The sequence below is a fragment of the Schistocerca americana genome, chromosome 1, assembly GCF_021461395.2.
Source record: "Schistocerca americana isolate TAMUIC-IGC-003095 chromosome 1, iqSchAmer2.1, whole genome shotgun sequence".
Lineage (NCBI taxonomy): Eukaryota > Metazoa > Arthropoda > Insecta > Orthoptera > Acrididae > Schistocerca > Schistocerca americana.
In genome coordinates this window covers 1,166,824,723-1,166,843,641 of record NC_060119.1, presented here as the reverse complement: position 1 = coordinate 1,166,843,641, position 18,919 = coordinate 1,166,824,723, and the positions used below count along the sequence as shown (strand labels likewise).

General features: G+C 45.2%; 1 non-coding gene across 1 annotated transcript; it reads left to right on the top strand.

Annotated features, from left to right (window-relative positions):
- The first annotated feature begins 18,053 nt into the window (after nucleotides 1–18,053).
- Trnat-ugu lies at nucleotides 18,054–18,128 on the top strand. Its single transcript has one exon. It is a non-coding gene; the product is annotated as a tRNA-Thr (tRNA).
- Nucleotides 18,129–18,919: the final 791 nt, after the last annotated feature.

Here is an 18,919-nt window from a genome sequence, read left to right as displayed (position 1 = left end):
CTAACATGCAAAAGCACATGCGAAATCGACCCCATACCGAAACTCCGTGTGCAGGTGTAGTATGTCTAGAATGCAGACACGTTGGCTACAAGCCCTCAACCGTTCTCCATCTAACCAACACACAGCCGTCACTGGCACCGAGGTAGAATCATCTTTCATCAGAAAACACAACAGACCTCAACCCCGCCCTCCAATGACCTCTCTCGTTCGACACCACTGAAGTTGCAAGTGCCGGTGGTTTCGGGTCAGTGGAACGCACGCTACAGGGCGTCTGGCTTGGAGATATCCTTGAAATAACTGATTTGTAACATATGAAACTTCCTAGCAGATTAAAACTGTGCGCCGGACCGAGACTCGAACTCGGGACCTTTGCCTTTCGCGGGCAAGTGCTCTACTAACTGAGCTACCCAAGCACGACTCACGCCCCGTCCTCACAGCTTTACTTCTGCCAGTACCTCGCCTCCTACCTTCCAAACTTTACAGAAGTTCTCCTGCGAACCTTGCAGAACTAGCACTCCTGAAAGAAAGGATATTGCGGAGACATGGCTTAGCCACAGCCTAGGGGATGTCTCCAGAATGAGATTTTCACTATGCAGGGGAGTGTGCGATGATATGAAACTTCCTGGCAGTTTAAAACTGTGTGCCGGACTGAGACTCAAACTCGGGACCTTTGCCTTTTGCGGGCAAGTGCTCTACCAACTGAGCTACCCAAGCACGACTCACGCCCCGTCCTCACAGCTTTACTTCTGCCAGTACCTCGCCTCCTACCTTCCAAACTTTACAGAAGCTCTCCTGCGAACCTTGCAGAACTAGCACTCCTGAAAGAAAGGATATTGCGGAGACATGGCTTAGCCATAGCCTGGGGGATGTTGCCAGAATGAGATTTTCACTCTGCAGCGGAGTGTGCGCTGATATGGTACAGCACTTGCCCGCGAAAGACAAAGGTCCCGAGTTCGAGTCTCGGTCCGGCACACAGTTTTAATCTGCCAGGAAGTTTCATATCAGCGCACACTCCGCTGCGGAGTGGAAATTCTCATTCTGATTTGTAACGGTTCCTTGTGTCACTGAAGTGCAAACTGCTGCTTAAATTGCTGCTACAGACGCAGTACGATGTGCTAGAGCTACATACCGAATGCGATGGCCTTCCCTCTCGGTAACCAGGTGGCCGTTCGGAGCCCGGTCTTCTTGCGACCGTGTATCCCCCTGACCACCGCTGCCAGCAGTCACGTACAGTGGCTACATTCCTGCCAAGTGTTTCCGCGGCATCGCATATGTCACATCCATCTCCTCGTAGCCCTATTACACGACCCCGTTGAAACTCAGTGAGGTGTTGATAATGGCCCCTGTGTCACCTTAAAGGCATTCTTGACCAACATCTACTCACCACGTCTAATCTAGAAGGTAACTAACCCTGACGACCGTTACAGCGCGTATTTAAAGCAAAACTTATCTGCATCCTCATAGCTGGCCGCGGTGGCCGAGCGGTTCTAGGCGCTCCAGTCCGGAACCGCGCTGCTGCTACGGTCGCAGGTTCGAATCCTGCCTCGGGCATGGATTTGTGTGATGTCCTTAGGTTTAAGTAGTTCTAAGTCTAGGGGACTGATGACCTCAGATGTTGAGTCCCATAGTGCTCAGAGCCCTTTGAACCATTTCCATCCTCATACTGTAGCTACTAGAGTCACTCTCGTGCGACTGGGGCGAAATTTGAAAAAATTACCTTCCACAAGCTGCGACATTGTCGCGAATAAAACAGTGACCCGTATATATATATATATATGATCGTATGACATTGTTGGCTGGGAGGCCCCATGCGGGGAAGTTCGGCCGCCGTATTGCAAGTCCAACTTCGGCGACTTGCGAGTCAATGATGATGAAATGATGATGAACACACAACACCCAGTCATCACGAGGTAGAGAAAATCCCTGACCCCGCCGGGAATCGAACCCGGGACACCGTGCGCAGAAAGCGAGAACGCTACCGCAATACCACCACATACAATAAGTTACCTTTGCTTTACGTCTATCGTCACAAACTTTTTGTTAACAGAATACCGGTTTCGGTCTATAATGACCATCATCAGATCTAATTTTTAAAAACAAAGTCTTAATGTACTGCAGCCATAGTGGCATCGTCAAATTTTAAATGCAGAATCAGCACCAGGATCGTCAAATATATATAAATAACGTCATATCATGTTGTCAGCAGCACTAGTGTTCTAAACAGATCTGATGATGGTCATTACAGACCGAAACCGGTAATCTGCTAACAAAATGTTTGTGACCACAGACGAAAATTAAAGAAAACTTATCTTTCAGATGTAGAATCACGCCTGCCGAGATTCTTTTATGCCGCACAACTCCTCCTCGGTGCTGCGATCTTTTTCCGTCAGTATAGCTCACAGTCTGGTTGGAGCCGAAGCAGAGAGTAGGGCCTACATGTAACATTCAAACTGACAGCATCTGAAAAAGACGGCAGGGTCGGTCATCGAAAGATTTTGCGTGAAATAAAACAACTCTGTAAACATTTTCTCCGAGAAAACCCAGAGATCACATCTACATCTACATCCATAGTCCGCAAGCCACCTGAGTGTGTGGCGGAGGGTACCTTGAGTACCTCTATCGGTTCTCCCTTTTATTCCAGTCTCGTATTGTTCGTGGAAAGAAAGATTGTCTGTATGCTTCTGTGTGGGCTCTAATTTCTCTGATTTTATCCTCATGGTCTCTTCGCGAGATTTACGTAGGAGGGAACAATATACTGCTTGACTCCTCGGTAAAGGTATGTTCTCGAAACTTCAACAAAAGCCAGTACCGAGCTACTGAGCATCTCTCTTGCAGAGTCTTCCACTGGAGTTTATCTATTATCTCCGTAACGGTTTCGCGATTATTAGATGATCCTCTAACGAAGCGCGCTGCTCTCCGTTGGATCTTTTCTGTCTCTTCTATCAACCCTATCTGGTACAGATCCCACACCGGTGAGCAGTATTCAAGCAGTGGGCGAACAAGTGTACTGTAACCTACTTCCTTTGTTTCCGGAATGCATTTCCTTAGGATTCTTCCAATGAATCTGAGTCTGGCACCTGCTTTACTGTTGATTAAGTTTATTTGGTCATTCCATTTTAAAACAATCGTAATGTCTACTCCCAGATAATTTATGGAATTAACCGCTTCCAGTTGCTGACCTGCTATATTGTAGCTAAATGATAAAGTATCTTTCTTTGTATGTATTCGCAGCACATTACACTTGTCTACATTGAGATTCAATTGCCATTCCCAGCACCACGCGTCAATGCGTTGCAGATCCTCCTGCATTTCAGTACAATTTTCCATTGTTACAACCTCTCGATATACCATAGCATCATCCGCAAAAAGCCTCAGAGAACTTCCGAAGTTATTCACAAGATCATTTATGTATATTGTGAATAGCAACGGTCCTACGACACTCACCTGCGGCACACCTAAAATCACTCTTACTTCGGAAGACTACTCTCCATTGAGAATGACATGCTGCGTTCTGTTATCTAGGAAGTCTTCAATCCAATCACACAATTGGTCTGATAGTCCATATGCTCTTACTTTGTTGATTAAACGACTGTGGGGAACTGTACCGAACGCCTTGCGGAAGTCAAAAAAAAAAAAAAAATGGTTCAAATGGCTCTGAGCACTATGGGACTAAACATCTGTGGTCATCAGTCCCCTAGAACTTAGAACTATTTAAACCTAACTAACCTAAGGACATCACACACATCCATGCCCGAGGCAGGATTCGGACCTGCGACCGTAGCAGTCGCGGGGTTCCGCACTGAAGCACCTAGAACCGCACGGCCACCGCGGCCGGCTTCGTCTTTTTCGAAACCCATGCTGATTCCTACAGAGTAGATTTCTAGTCTCCTATCTTTCAACGAGATAAACGCAAGGCCTTCCCTGTGCTGTCCACATTACACTTGTCTACAATGAGATTCAATTGCCATTCCCTGCACCATGCGTCAATTCGTTGCAGATCCTCCTGCATTTTAGTACATTTTTCCATTGTTACATCCTCTCGATATACTACATGTGAGAGTCCAGTGACGGGCTTTACTGAGATGGCAGCGAACAGCACGTGTCAGGCACGTGCAGCCAGGGCGATCCGCGGGGCTGTGCGGGGGTTGCGGCGCCGTCAACCCAGCCGTCGACGCCTGCTGACTGCGCCGGCCGTCCAGGCCGCCTCATTCCCCAGGTGGCGTGAACGGCGGTTCATTTTGAGCGTGGGCGACGAGGGTGGCGGGGGCGGTGGCAGATGGGAGGGCCAATCGCCGTCCGATAACGGTGGCCTATTGCTAGTTACAGGCACCGCCGCCCATGCCGCGATTACGGCGATAGCCAATTAGGGGCAGCAGCGCGCCAGGTGGCGCCAGGGGCCAGCCCGTCAGCCCAGCAACACGGTCTGCTCACCTGACGATAACACTCGTGGTTGCAGCAGTGTCGCATCGTTCCTGGCCGCATCGTAGTGTGATAAATCCTGCCTTCTGTGGCTTCAGTTCGGACAAATAGAAAAGAATGTCTGTTGTGTAGGGACTCGGACACCCAACGTACTCAAGTATCTGTAGGATGAGGGATGACCGAAAAGTTCTCGACCCACCTAATAGAGCTTCCATATCCAGAATGAGATTTTCACTCTGCAGTAGAGTGTGCGCTGATATGAAACTTCCTGGCAGATAAAAACTGTGTGCCGGGCCGAGACTCTACCTCGGGACCTTTGCCTTTCGCGGGCAAGGTTCGCAGGAGATCTGTAAAGTTTGGAAGGTAGGAGACAGGATACTGGCAGAAGTGGAGCTGTGAGGACGGGGCGTGAGTCGTGCTTGGGTAGCTCAGGTGGTAGAGCACTTGCCCGCGAAAGGCAAAGGTCCCGAGTTCGAGTCTCGGTCCGGCACACAGTTTTAATCTGCCAGGAAGTTTTAGAGCTTCCATATGTTTACTGCTATTTTTCGACGTAATCCCCTTTTACAGCGGCACACTTTCACTAACGATACTGCAGGCCCATTCCACCCTCTTTGTAGAAAATGTCTTCCTACTTGGCAAAAAAGCCCTCCACCGCAGCCATGACGTCATCATCTGATCACCGAGCGAGATGGTGCAGTGGCTAACCCATCGGACTCGCACTCGGGAGGACGACAGTTGAAACCCGCGTCCGGCCTGTGATTTCCCTAAATCGCTTCAGGCAAATGCTGGGATGGTTCCTTTGAAAGGGCACTTCAGACTTCCTTCCCCACCCTTCCCTAATCTGATGTGACCGATGGCCTCGCTGTTTGGTCCCCTTCCCCAAATCAACCAACCATCATCTGATCGAAAATGGGTTCCAGCTAGGTGTTTCTCGAGTTTAGAGAAGAGATGCAAGTCAGAGGGCACCAAATCGGGTGAACAAAGTCGGTGCCGAATCAGTCCAGAGACCTAAGACTCGATGGCAGACAATGCAACGACGGATGTGTGCGCGGGCGCCTTGTCCTGATGAAAGACCACTCCTTTTGTCAGTATCCCGACGCATTTGACTTCGGTGTTTTCCCGCAAACGCATTAGTTGAGCAGCATAATACGCTTCACATGGCCCGGTCACTGTTCCCCTTTTTTGGCGTGTTCATCCAGGATAATAGCTCTCAACTACCAAAAGGCAGAGATCACCTTGACAGCTGACGTGACTGACTTGAACTTTAGATTCGGGTTGAAAGCGGTGAACCCACACTTCATCCATTGCCACAAAACATTTGAGTGATGTCACAAGATTTGCCTCAAAAGGGTCAAGTTTTTGGTAGACATGACATGTCTCTGGCGTTTGTCTTTTGCTGTCTACATTCTTGGGATCCGTCGACATGAGGACCTGGGAATGTCAGGTACAACTTTTATGATGTGTCCATCGCGTTCCTGAGACGTGCCCAGTCTCTCCGCAGTGTAGCGTTTTGTCACACGTTGGACTGCCATGATGACAGCCTGGATCGCAGAGACTTTTTCCTCAAAAATGGCTCTGAGCACTATGGGACTTAACATCTGAGGTCATCAGTCTCCTAGAAGTTAGAACTACTTAAACCTAACTAACCTAAGGACATCACACACATCCATGCCCGAGGCAGGATTCGAACCTGCGACCGTAGCGCCTTTAACCGCGTGGCCACACTGGCCGGCACTTTTTCCTCCTTACTACAATTGCCTCTCTGGTGCCTTTACCTTTCCCAAAGCGAAATTGATCGTCATCTATTATTATTATTATTAGTGGTTGTGGTAGTAGTAGTAATAGTAGTAGTAGCAGTAGCAGTGGTCATAGAGGAACCACAGGCAGCTTGAAGTCTTCCAATTTCTACCATTTGATGGATAAGAAGCCCGGAAACGAATTAACAGTATATTTAGTGAGTACTTATTAATTCTGATGATTTTAAATGGAGGTGTGTGGTGTGGGTGAAGCAAGTGCCGTTAGGCAGGGTAGTGGTGCAGAGAAAGAACATTCTGTAACAAGTGTCTACCATAAGTGTGGATAGTTCAAATGGTTCAAATGGCTCTGAGCACTATGGGACTTAACTTCTAAGGTCATCAGTCCCCTAGAACTTAGAACTACTTAAACCTAACTAACCTAAGGACATCACACACATCCATGCCCGAGGCAGGATTCGAACCTGCGACCGTAGCGGTCACGCGGTTCCAGACTGTAGCGCCTTTAACCGCTTGGCCACACCGGCCGGCCTGTGGATAGTTATATATCTTTTCTGACGAACAGGAGGACTCGCGATGCACTGAGAATTGCTTCATCATTCTGTAAAAATTTTTTTAAAGAAGTTAGAAATTAGAAGTACCAATTGATTCATTACTTGGTGGATTACTTACAAAATCCCACATAAACTTAATATCACTTATGTTTCATCATTTTACAAATAAAAGTGTTTTGAGCAAATCCTCTTTGAATCTTAACTTTAGTTAGTTGCTAATGTTAATGATGTTGGGGGAGGGGGGGCGGTACTAGCTAATACCTGATTACACTCTGCACTCAAGTGTAAGGTCTCAGAAAGGTTGGAAACCACTGAATTGCGCTATTGGCGGAAAAGAGTAGCAGCAATGAAATACCTAGAATGTACCAGTCGAAGCCGTCTGCAATGGAATGACCACATAAAACAAATTTTAGGAAAAGAGATTCATTGGAAGGAATGTAATTCACCCACGGAACAAGTGGCTTTGAAAACACTTGTTAGATCGATTCTTCTATACTGCTTATCACTATGACTAGGAGAGAAAGAGAGAGAGAGAGAGAGAGAGAGAGAAATCCAACGAAGGGCGGTAGATTTCGTCACTGGATCGTTTAGTTGGCGAGAGAACATTACGGAGATGATCCACAAATTCCAGTGGCAGTCGCTACAAAGGAGATGTTGGACATCGAGGAAATACTTAATGTTGGAAGTTCGAGATCAGGTACGTTCGAAGAACAGCTGGGCGCCGTATTATCCCTCCCACATGTGTCTCGTGAAATGACCACGACGAATCAGAGAAATTAGAGGTCGTACGGAAGTTTGTCGACAGTTGTTCTTCTCATGAACCAGTCATTGAGAAGGGTGAAAATGCTGGTGATACCTAAGACACGCTCCGCCACACATTGTAAGATGCCAGAAAGAATTTAATTTTACATGCAATACCTTTCCTGTATGTGCTACGTTGTCCCCAATTTTGACGTTAGGTGTATCACTGATCTCATTTCTGCTGTACCTCATTACTTCCGTCTTTCTTTGGTTTACTCTGAGTCAATAGTCTGTGCTCAGTAGGCTTTCGATCAGGCAGCACATAAATCCGGTACTCGTGCGAACTGATTTGTAAAACACGTACCGACGAGTGTAGACAGTAATCACCAGAGACGTGAATGGAATACGAAAGGGCGCACGAACAAGGACGCCTCGTGGGACAATAACAGTGGTTACTGCAGTAGGGTGGAGGTGCTCACACGAGCACAGGCAGACGGAGACGTGACTGCCAGCGTTTGACTCCGGTTCACGCGTTTGAAATACTGCGCAGCGCAGACCCCTCAATAAGCATACATCACCACATGTGCGATGCGTGACGCACAGGTAATGAACAGCCTGCAACATCTCACCTGTGTTTACGTTCAGTTAAGAACCAGGTGCGAGTCGAAGCATAACTTGTTCGAAACCGCTTTAAAGCAGTGTACGGATTTTTTCTTCTGTTTCCGGACGTATTTCGGCAAAGTCATGCATCCATCATGTTGCGGCTGTTGTAGAACTGTGCATGGAGAACTTTTCCCGTTAAACACAAGGCTTATACCTCTATGAACGCCAAATGTAGGAACATGATGAACGCAGTACATAAAGAGATTTTAGCAAAAATAACTTATTCTAAGTAGTGAGGAAGACGACTGAAGTTGGCATTAATCTGCCCTCTTGTAATTCACATGTTATTCTTTAAAGATGACAAATTAATGACAGATACAACGTACTAGCAATTGTAAACGACGTACAAACACCTGCACAGTGCGGATAATCATGACTCTTTCTTCGGCGCAGAACAGTGCGAGGGGAAGTAAAGATGCTGATGTAATTCAGGATTAAGACATTAACTTCGACTTACGTCGACTGCGAGTTATCGCCCTTCTGCGGTAGCTAAAATATGTAGTCAAAATACTGTTGTATAATAATGTGGCCTATCGATTTACTGCATGGAAGCTACACTTTTATTTATTAGATATTCCAACCTTGAAGTCGACGAGGAAAGCCAGGAAACTTTTGTGTGTACATTGCTTCTCGGTGCACGTATGCTACTACATCGTCAAAGGCATTTCACAAATTGCTGCATCATTAATCGTTTGAAATACGAGCTGAGAATTAGCTCCGGCACTAACAAGCACACGGTAAAAACGCCGAGTCGATATACACTACTGGCCATTAAAATTGCTACACCACGAAGATGACGTGCTACAGACGCGAAATTTAACCAACAGGAAGGACATGCTGTGATATGCAAATGATTAGCTTTTTAGAGCATTCACACAAGGTTGTTGCCGATGGCGACACCTACAACGTGCTGATATGAGGAAAGTTTCCAACCGATTTCTCATACACAAATAGCAGTTGACCGGCGTTGCCTGGAGAAACGTTGTTGTGATGCCACGTGTAAGAAGGAGAAATGCGTACCATCGCGTTTCCGACTTTGATAAAAGTCGGATTTTAGCCTATCGAGATTGCGGTTTATCGTATCGCGACATTGCTGCTGGCATTGGTCGAGAGCCAATGACTGTTAGCAGAATATGGAATCGGTGGGTGAGGAGGGTAATACGGAACACCGTGCTGGTTCCCAACAGCCTCGTATCACTAACAGTGGAGATGACAGGTATCTTATCCACATGGCTGTAACGGATCGTGCAGCCACGTCTCGATCCCTGAGTCAACAGACGGGGACGTTCGCAAGACAACAACCATTTGCTTGAACAGTTAAACGACGTTTGCAGCAGCATGGACTATCAGCTCGGAGACCATGGCTGCGGTTACCATCGACGCTGCATCACAGTCAGGAGCGCCTGCGATGGTGTACTCAACGACGAACCTGGGTGCACGAATGGCAAAACGTCATTTTTTCGGATGAATCCAGGTTCTGTTTACAGCATCATGATAGTGGCATCCGTGTTTGGCGACATCGCGGTGAACGCACATTGGAAGTGTGTATTCGTCATCGCCATACTGGCGTATCACCCAGCATGATGGTATGGGGTGTCATTGGTTACACGTCACGGTCACCTCCTGTTTGCATTGACGGCACTTTGAATAGTGGACGTTATATTTCAGCAGTCTGAGTGGCCGTGCGGTTCTAGGCGCTACAGTCTGGATCCGAGCGACCACTACGGTCGCAGGTTCGAATCCTGCCTCGGGCATGGATGTGTATGATGTCCTTAGATTAGTTAGGTTTAATTAGTTCTAAGTTCTAGGCGACTGATGACCTCAGAAGTTAAGTCGCATAGTGCTCAGAGCCATTTGAACAATTTTTTGCTATATTTCAGATGTGTTGCGATCCGTGGCTCTACCCTTCATTCGATCCCTGCGAAACCCTACATTTCAGCCGGATAATGCACGACCGCATGTTCCAGGTCCTGAACCGGCCTTTCTGGATACAGGAAATGTTCGACTGCTGCCCTGGCCAGCACATTCTCCAGATCTCTCACCAATTGTAAACGTATGGTCAATGGTGGCCGAGCAACTGGGTTGTCACAATACGCCAGTTACTACTCTTGATGAACTGTGGTATCGTGTTGAAGCTGCATGGGCAGCTGTACCTGTACACGCCATCCAAGCTCTGTTTGACTCAATGCCCAGGCGTATGAAGGCCGTTATTATGGCCAGAGGTGGTTGTACTGGGTACTGAATTCTCAGGATGTATGAACCCAAATTGCGTGAAAATGTAATCACATGTCAGTTCTAGTATAATATATCTGTCCGATGTATACCCGTTTATCATCTGCATTTCTTCTTGGTGTAGCAAATTTAATGGCCAGTAGTGTACATTCCCCATAGATGAGTAGCATTACTATCTTCTCTTCGTTGGTGTACATTTTACTCACACAACTCTTCAACTGACGATGGTTGACAGAATGACGGGTGTACATTCCACTTATGTTTACATTTGTCCCTGTCAACACCAGCACGTGGATGTGTTCCATTACCCCTAGTACCTGCACTAAGCGCTGGGTGCGTCAACGTCGGTGTTGTGTTATGTAATTAATAGCGTTGTGTTTCAGTGAATGGCACACTGTTATACATTATTGAATAGGTGTTTAGGAGAGGGAATGAATTACCGAATGAAAAACACAGAGTGCCATTTAAAAAAGTCATACCGCTGTTCTTATGTTTGTAAAAAACAAAGTTACAACAAAGGCAACCATGCTGATTGATGTCCCCCTGACGGCTAAAGAATATTTGCTTGAAACGTTTTGCAATTTACATCTGGGCAAACAGTTATTTTGGGTTGTCAGGATAAATGGGCCACCCTGTATATGCAACGTAACGCGACTCTGATGTTGGTCTGTAAGCACAGACTTGTAAACAAGGGATTGGTGTGGTATTCGTGTGTTTCAGACGTGTGTGCGGTAAATTGGGAAACGTGAACTGTGGCAATGTTTTTACCAAATGCGTCCAAACAGGATCAGCGTGCTGTTATTCTTTTCTTAACTGCCGAAACACACATACCAGGTGACATCCATCGGAGAATGAAGGCTGTGTATGAGGCAGCAAATTTGTCGGAAACCACCGTTGCGGAACGTGCTGGTCGAGATTCAACACAAGACGCCGGTCGGTCTGGGAGGCTGGTACACGTTTGGCCAATTTAAGTGGGAGACACTTGAGCACCCGCCCTTTAGTCCTGATACTTCCAAATGGGATTATCACGCATCAGGCCCTTAAAGAAGGTCATGAGTGCCGAAAATTCCTTTCGGTCGAGGATGTGTAAGATGCAGTTACAGACTTCTTCTCGCACTAGACCACGGTGCTTTATCAAAAGGGTATCTTCAACTTGTTGGGTCGGTGGGATGCTTGCCTCAGTGTTCATGGCTGTTTTGCCTGATTCGCACATAGATTCTGGACTGTACTGCCACTCCTTGTAATTAACTAAATTACTTACTTACCAATTATAAAAGCGTACCTTTAACATAGCTTCAATGTAAATAGCTCTCTTAGAGGCATGCTTTGTAGAACCTAACAATTTTCCAAGTTTTAAATATCGTAGCTTCAGTTTTTTGAGAGCAGAGGACTCTACACCACTTCTGCAAGCAATATTCGCAGTATTTAAAAGGGACAGCGACTAAAATTTTTCATACTATGTTTACATATGTTGTTGATATCAGATGTTACAACTATAGCATGTAGCTACGAACGTTACAAGGAACAAAATTTTCGTCCAATCGACTATAAAGCGCTTAAGCACGTGTCAAGGAATAAGGTGCCCCTAGGTGATCGTGAAGTTCGAAAACATTTGCGTCAACTAATTACGGCCAAAATTATACATCAGACCAATCACTACATTTAAATGTACAAATATCCACAGCAAGCGACCTTGGTGTGTGGCGAAGGGCACTTTGGGTACCGTTATCAGTCTTCCGCTTCATCCACTATCTCCCCCCCCCCCCCGCCCCCCACCCCCTCTTCGCCCGTCGTGTTCCATACGGTAATGGAGCGTGGGACGAGCACCAGACTGTAGCCCACACTAGTGCTCGGAATTCTGATTTTACCGAATTTACCGTTTATCGAGATACATATGGGATAAAGTAATGCGTTGCATGAGCCTCCTTGAATCGTACGCTGCCGGAATTTTAACAGTAAACCTCTCCGTAGCGCCGGCCGGGGTGGACGATTGGATTTAGGCGCTACGGTCGCAGGTTCGAATCCTGCCTCGGGCATGGATGTGTGTGATGTCCTTACGTTAGTTAGGTTTAAGTAGTTCTAATTTCTAGGGGACTGATGACCTCAGAAGTTAAGTCCCATAGTGCTCAAAGACATTTGAACCATTTCTCTCCGTAGCGCACAACCCCTCTGTTGTAACGTCGGCCACTGTGCTTCGGTGAGCATTACCACAGTCCTTTTGCCCTTACCGTATGAACCGATAACGGTATGAATTGCTCTTCTTCAGATCCGCTCTACCTTCTCTATCACTTTTACCTGGTAATAGTCCCAGACTGACGCGCTATTCTCCTGAATCGGTCGAGTGAGTATTTTGAACGCCATTTCTTAGTGAGTGAACTACGTTTCCTTTGGAGCCTTCCAATGAATCTCACAAGGAGAGATCGCCAGCGGTGCGATCGACTATTTGAAATTATTCATACGGTGACGTAGGGTAAGATCCCATGTGTGACACGCTGCAACCATTCATCCTGGTGGGCTCTCGTTTGCGAGTAATTAACGAAAAAATTCGATATTTTGTGTGACACTCAATAGCGTTAAGAAAGTTACATCAGTCAGTCTGGTTGCGTGGTGTAATGGGTAACGCAACAGCTCCGCCTGCAGGAAGTTATGGGTCCGAATCTCGTCGAGTGCAAAACGTCTTTTTATATTTTTAAATCTTCATCGAAATGACTTTGACATCTTCAACTTCTCGCGGCGTAATGAATAATCCATTAAGTTTCGGGCATGCAGCCGCGCGAATAAAATTTCCTCTACTGATATTTCGGCCGCGTATCGTCCGGCTATCTTTATTCGCGCGGCTGCATGCCCGAAACTTAATGGATGACTTTGACATCATTTATATTCAATTAATCGATCTAAATGTAATGTTTTTAAGTTCATTGTTTTGTCATATCATTCTAATCATTACATCAACTTCTTCATTTTCTCTCATTTTTCTTTCTATCATTCTTTCTGCACTTGAAATCGTTGTTCATGTGTTTTTAATTAATTTTATGTATTAATTTTTTTTGTTTCGTCACCCAGTTTCATCGTCAGCATTATTGTGTTCATTATATCCACGCGTGTTTCTCATTTTGTTTGAATTTCGTTTTACTTATAAACCTGTCTTACATTTAAATTTTCAGCTGCATTATTTTGTCCATACTGCAGTAGGTATTTAAGTCATGTCGTAAATGTTTGTATGTCGATTACCGCGAAAAAAAGGAAAACAATGCACATCTGTTGACAAAAATTCATTTTTCACACCATTGTACAAGTCTAAATACGAGTAGATTATTTCGTCTTTTGTTTTTCAACTGAGAGATTGAAATTTTCAAATACTGAATATTACGAGTAATAGGTAAATATAATTAAATTAATATCCACAAAAATTCGGTTTGGAAGAAGAATTATATGAAGGAAAAAATGAAACAAACAAAAAAGTTCATACGTTGATTAAAATGATGTGACAAAGGACTGAGTTTTAAAAAAAATACGTTTAAATAAATTAATTGGATATAAATGATGAACAATGTCATTTAGATAAAAATTTAAAAACAAGAGGAGACTTTTTACACCCGACGAGATTTGGATCCGAAACCTGATGCATGCAAAGCTGTAATCCTATCGATTACACCACGGAACCAGATTACCTAATGTAAATTTTTTAACGTTATTGAGTGTCACATAAAATCTAAGGTTTTTTTTCTTGTCAATTACTAGCAAACGAAAGCCCACCACGGTGAATATCTGCACCTGGGATCTTAACCTACATCAACGTATAGGCCTGGCATCTACAGGGTGTTTCAAAAATGACCGGTATATTTGAAACGGGCACCGTTTGTTGCAATATGCTTGGGACAACAGTACATTTTCAGGCAGACAAACTTTCGAAATTACAGTAGTTACAATTTTCAACAACAGATGGCGCTGCGGTCTGGGAAACTCTCTAGTATGATATTTTCCACATATCCACCATGCGTAGCAATAATATGGCGTAGTCTATGAATGAAATTACCCGAAACCTTTGACAACGTGTCTGGCGGAATGGCTTCACATGCAGATGAGATGTACTGCTTCAGCTGTTCAATTGTTTCTGGATTCTGGCGGTACACCTGGTCTTTCAAGTGTCCCCACAGAAAGAAGTCACAGGGGTTCATGTCTGGCGAATAGGGAGGCCAATCCACGCCGCCTCCTGTATGTTTCGGATAGCCCAAAGCAATCACACGATCATCGAAATATTCATTCAGGAAATTAAAGACGTCGGCCGTGCGATGTGGCCGGGCACCATCTTGCATAAACCACGAGGTGTTTGCAGTGTCGTCTAAGGCAGTTTGTACCGCCACAAATTCACGAAGAATGTCCAGATAGCGTTATGCAGTAATCGTTTCGGATCTGAAAAATGGGCCAATGATTCCTTTGGAAGAAATGGCGGCCCAGACCAGTACTTTTTGAGGATGCAGGGACGATGGGACTGCAACATGGGTCTTTTCGGTTCCCCATATGCGCCAGTTCTGTTTATTGACGAAGCCGTCCAGGTAAAAATAAGCTTCGTCAGTAAACCAAATGCTGCCCACATGCATATCGCCGTCATCAATCTGTGCACTATATCGTTAGCGAATGTCTCTCGTGCAGCAATGGTAGCGGCGCTGAGGGGTTGCCGCATTTGAATTTTGTATGGATAGAGGTGTAAACTCTGGCGCATGAGACGATACGTGGACGTTGGCGTCATTTGGACCGCAGCTGCAACACGGCGAACGGAAACCCGAGGCCGCTGTTGGATCACCTGCTGCACTAGCTGCGCGTTGCCCTCTGTGGTTGCCGTACGCGGTCGCCCTACCTTTCCTGCACGTTCATCCGTCACGTTCCCAGTCCGTTGAAATTTTTCAAACAGATCCTTTATTGTATCGCTTTTCGGTCCTTTGGTTACATTAAACCTCCGTTGAAAACTTCGTCTTGTTGCAACAACACTGTGTTCTAGGCGGTGGAATTCCAACACCAGAAAAATCCTCTGTTCTAAGGAATAAACCATGTTGTCTACAGCACACTTGCACGTTGTGAACAGCACACGCTTACAGCAGAAAGACGACGTACAGAATGGCGCACCCACAGACTGCGTTGTCTTCTATATCTGTCACATCACTTGCAGCGCCATCTGTTGTTGAAAATTGTAACTACTGTAATTTCAAAAGTTTGTCCGCCTTTAAAATGTACTGTTGTCCCAAGCGTATTGCAACAAACGGTGTATTTCTATCGCTGCTCGTTTAGTTTTTATTGCCGTTTCAAATATACCGGTCATTTTTGAAACACCCTGTACTAACAAGGTTACTGTGCTTGTTACACTTTACTGTTACCAACGGTTACTGTGACATGAATTACGGCTGTTACTGTTTCCAGTGATTTATCGTTGATAGGTCTTTCTGCCACCTTATGCCAATACGTCACCATCATTTATGTTCACGATCAACTGCCTCTCTGTGCGTGGAGCGCTCAACCTCCGCAGGTCTTCCAATATTTCACTACAGTCTTCTGGCGCTGCGACTTTGCTAGACAACAGGAAGTCGCACAACTCTGAAAGCGATTCATACACAAAGTTACTAGAGTCACTTTCACGTTCCATACATCACTTCTTGGCGAGTTCACGCTATGACTTGGAATAGGGAAGTTCTGCAAGTGTAACACATTTTGTCAGTGACAAATTATGTGATTGTTGTGAGCTATTTTCGTACACCGATTTATAAATATGTTCAGACACACACACACACACACACACACACACACACATTACATTACATTATCACAAATTCACATGTCCTTGTAAATAAAGAACGGGTTGTCAAGCAGATAAGATTTCAGTTTCTGTCTGAAGTTAATTTTATCACCTACTAGCTTTCTGCTCTAACCTTCACCAGCGTTTGCATATGTCACATACGATACACACACATATATTTTATCCGTATCTCTAGCAATTTTTGCGCTGCAGTTTCAACTGAATTTTGAGGAAACTTGTGATTCTGTCAGTAACTGATTGTCGTTTCGAAAACAAGTGCTGTGGGTGGCGACTGTCTAATTGTCCGATGTGATACACCATGCGTTTCCAGAAAGTACGTTAAATGTATCAGTAGTATTGAGCCACGGTGGTATGATCTTTGGCCCCTAAATGCATTGACAAAGTTATTGGCTCGCTACATTGAAAATTCTCATGATGTACTTGACGCACTGAACAACGCATATAAGAGACATACTTTTAAAAGCATTCGAAGACGACTAATTGCAGAAAAGAAATACCGATAGATCGTTTTCGGACATTTATACATGTGACTCCTTCTCTTAGACTCTCCCTTCCTTAGTGGTAGAAGAACTGTCTTACTGCTACAGTATTTTTATACAAATAATGAATTATGTGTACCTCAATTCGGTTGATTCAAATGGGTCAAATGGCTCTGAGCACTATGCGACTTAACTTGTGAGGTCGTCAGTCGCCTAGAACTGAGAACTAATTAAACCTAAATAACCTAAGGATATTACACACATCCATGCCCGAGGCAGGATTCGAACCTGCGACCGTAGCGGTCGTTCGGTTCCAGACTGTAGCGCCTAGAACCGCACGGCCACTCCGGCCGGCAATTCGGTTGAAATTGCTCAAGACGTTCATAAGTTGTGCTTGTATGTTACGCTTTTCCACTTAAAACTCGCAGTCACTGTACATTTCTCCACTTAGTAAGCGATACGTATGGCGACTTTGGTAGAAATTCCTTCAGGCGCTGCAAAGATATGGTGATATGTAATAATCTTTGCAGCCGCCTTCCCAATCCCAACACTAGCAGTGGAACGTCATCATGACAGTCAGCCGGTCGTTGTGACCGTGCGGTTCTAGGCGCTTTAGTCCAGAACCGCGCTGCTGCTACGGTCGCAGGTTCGAATCCTGCCCCGAGCATAGCTGTGTGTGATGTCCTTAGGTTAGTTAGGTTTAAGTAGTTCTGGGGGACTGAAGACCTCAGATGTTAAGTCACATAGTGCTCAGAGCCATTTTTTGAACCATAACAGTCATCAGTAAGTCTAGCCACCCTGAAAACTATGAGTTTGATACTAATACAGGTCGTTATCCAAATATTTTTACACATCTTCCCATACCTCCCCCCCCCCCCTCCCCACCTCCACCACCCACTTTGGGGTGGTTGGGTTACATTGCTCCCACAATGTTTCTATGCAAATAATCATGCAAGTAATGAGTCACGTGTATACAGAATTTGACTGAAATTGCTCTAGAGGTAGCTGAGTTAAGCTGTGTCACTCCATTTCCAACGCTATACGTATAGATCGTAGGCACCCCGCAGAAACATTTGCGGGCGTTTGCACACCAGTCAAGTTTCAGCATAATCTAATGAATGGTACAGGTATACATGGAAGACAAACTGGCAAACGTTAAGACATGCCCGAGAGAACAGATACCATCTTCACATAGTTAAGGCTAACCGACCATTGACCTTCGTCTGTACGGATGCACACACATTGCCCGAACTCTTACGGGACTCCGTAAGATTGTCTGCCCCGAGTAATGAGTGTAATGGGCAGGGGCACTACGATTGTAGTGTGTGGGCATTAAGTTGGGAATGTGGGTCTCACGGGGAGCGTGCACGGAATAAATCCCTGCAGTCGCACTATCCTCTGTGCCCTCGGTGGCTCAGATGGATAGAGCGTCTGCCATGTAAGCAGGAGATCCCGGGTTCGAGTCCCGGTCGGGGCACACATTTTCAACTGTCCCCGTTGATGTATATCAACGCCTGTCGGCAGCTTAGGGTCTTGATTTAATTATCATTTCATTCAGAACAGGCAGGGTACAGTGAGGCGTCCTGAGCGCCATCTGATTGCCAATGACCGTGATAGTGACTCCACTAACACTGCAGCGTCTCAATATGTCATTGAACATAGTCGTTGAAGGTGTTGCCTGCATTTCCATCGGTATATGTTGTCAACAATAAAGACACTCGGGGGCAGTCCTTAAGGACGTCAAACGGGCCGACTTGGAGCAGGAGAGGTATCACAAGACATTTTAATTTCCAGTGTCTATACTTTTACAAATAAATTCACCAAACTTTGTCAGCATCACCAGGAAGGATTCAGGATGCACACCCATTGCAGTGGAAGTTCGAAAACATAACAAAATAATTTTTTTTACGTGCGAAATTTCATCATTTGTTGCTATAGGTACACTTTTCTTCATAGATTAGAGAGATTCTTCGATGAATTTTGCACAGCATACATACCATACTCACAGGTGTATGAAACTCTAGAATTTATTTAATTTATTAAGAAACGAATGAACTGTTATATTGTAAACTTCATGTTTAGAAAAAACACAAATTTTATAGTTAATTACCTCAATTTTTACCACAGTTTAAAATAGATTTGGAAACTTCTAGAGTTTCATACACCTTTAAGTATGGTTTGTATGCTGTGCAAAATTCATCGAAGAATCTCTCCTACTTATGAATAAAAGTGTACCTACAGCAACAAATGGTGCCATTAGTAACTGAA